This window comes from Bison bison, unplaced genomic scaffold (assembly GCF_000754665.1).
Source record: "Bison bison bison isolate TAMUID 2011002044 unplaced genomic scaffold, Bison_UMD1.0 scf7180017864466, whole genome shotgun sequence".
Classification (NCBI taxonomy): domain Eukaryota; kingdom Metazoa; phylum Chordata; class Mammalia; order Artiodactyla; family Bovidae; genus Bison; species Bison bison.
This window is the reverse complement of record NW_011495027.1, coordinates 6,539,095-6,541,184: the sequence shown is the minus strand read 5'-3', so window position 1 is coordinate 6,541,184 and position 2,090 is coordinate 6,539,095. Positions and strand designations below refer to the sequence as shown.

Genomic DNA, 2,090 nt, shown 5'->3' with positions numbered 1-2,090 from the left:
GATGCATAATACTTGTGAAGCAAATTTTATCATGGTTTATTTGAGTGCTGATATAAATACTATTCTCAATTATTTTAATAAACATGATAAAGTTCAAATGCAATAACCTTTATTAGAACTAAGAGTCAAGTATACCAAGAAAAATGCCCTGGATATACATGACAGCCTATCAGTAACACTTAATAAAAACTATGCTTTTTCTGGAGGGAATTATATTTTAGTTTATTTAAAAGTTTAGCTTTAGATTGGATGTTCCCCTAGTTTGGTCCCATTTTTAAAATACTCATGTTTAAATATTTCTATTTATTTAACATGCTTCCTTGTTACTGTAAAAACCGGTCTTATCAAAAGTTCCTAAATCTTATATTTTAATACAGATGAAAATATATTTTCACATTCAGTGCTAAAGTAAGAATCTTTTATGTCAACTCTCTATAAATACAAATAAGGATACCAAATACTTTATGATTCTGAAGCCACTCTACTCAAAGAAAATTCTCTTGTCATTTCCAAGGTTTTTTTCAGTCATTAGTATGCTTTTCATATTTCAAGGCTAGATAATGGAAAGCGTTTCCAATGTGCCTCAAATTTCACTTCAAAAGCTCATGTAAAGTAATAAAACAAATTCCATTCATTTAGCAAACTGGTATGTTGTAAGACCTCCTTAGAAAAAGCTAAGAGTAATTAGAACACTATACAGCAACATGTTCAGTAATATGAAATTCAGCTGTGCGTTTCTAAAGGATTCCAAATTCACAAACGTGCATTGATACACCTTACTGAAATTTCTATTTTTTATGGAGGAAATATCAAGTATTACAACAGTGCCGTCAAGCTTACATCTAAATGCACAATAAACCAACTAATACAGGATTTTACCGAAAAATATATTTAAACAGCAAAAAATGTAGAAGCAACTGAATTTTGAAATCAAGAATCAATCCTTCAGGGTGCCTAGATTAAGCCTTCTCAAAAAAATTAACTGCCCAGCACATACACAAAACATCAATGTAAGTGGGCTATTTTTTTCTTCTCTTAATTTCCATCTCAATCTTCAAGTAGCTAGAAAACGACTATATTTAAACAAACCAAAATAAGTTTAAGTCAGAGAACAAGCATGAAACTTTAATCCAGATGTAAACATCTCTGGTACACTCCAAAGTAAAAAAATTAACTCTACAAGGTAGCGCACATCATAGAGATCTAAAAACAAAAATCATGCCTACATCATCAAATATTTAGCTGGAAAATGGAAAGAATAATATTGCTACTTAACGTGGACTTAACTAATTAAGCGATCTATTTTGTTCTCGTCTTCTGCAAGCATGTGGTGCCCAACATTTTCCCTGAGTCGACTGCTTTGCCCTTTGTAAACAACTTCTGTAGCTCTTTTTCTGGTATTCAAACAGGAGGGAAAATGAAAGCCTGAAAAGCATCAGCATCTGGGTTTCCGGATCTGAGCAGGGGAGTAGTTGAGAAGGGGACCTGTATCTATTCGTTTAACAACAACAAAAATAAAGAGTAGCCCGCAAGATAAAAGAAAAAAAAAATCTAGTCACCTGAAGAGGGCTGGTGAAGTGAAGCAAGCATTTGGTGAGATACTTCCCCCCCTCCCTTTTTTTTTTTTTTTTCCCCCTTAAAAAAAGAAAGAAAAAAAAACTTGTCTGGGGGCTGGAAGTTATGGGGGCGCTCTTTGTGCGGAGTCGGAGGGGAAGGGGAGGGACGAGAAAACAGCTTGGGAGTCATTCAAAGGAGTTTAAGGAGCGGTGTTCTAGGGAAAGGCGGGGCGGGGCCCCGCCAAGAGGAGGGAGGGGGCGCCAGGGGTGTCCGCGGGCGGCTCTGACACTAAGAAGGGGGCAGCGGGCTGGCCGCCCCCGCACCGAGTGAGAGCGGAATTCGGCCGCAAGATGGGGTCCCTCTGGTGGGTAGAGTCAAATTAAAGCGGTGGCAGGCCAGGGCTCCAGCGGGGCCAGAGGCTCTGGCTTCAGAAGGAAGCGGCTCCCGAGTGACATCCCAGAGTTTCCGCACTTAGCGGGCTAGGGGCGCGGCGGCCACACGGCTCCCCACGGCCCCCTACCCGGAGCCAGACC

At 39.5% G+C, this 2,090-nt stretch overlaps 1 protein-coding gene across 4 annotated transcripts in view; it reads right to left on the bottom strand.

The window, feature by feature from the left end:
• PKN2 (protein kinase N2) overlaps positions 1-2,090 on the bottom strand; it is a 141,301-nt gene that overhangs the window by 138,151 nt on the left and 1,060 nt on the right. The gene's annotated exons all lie outside the window — the stretch shown is intronic.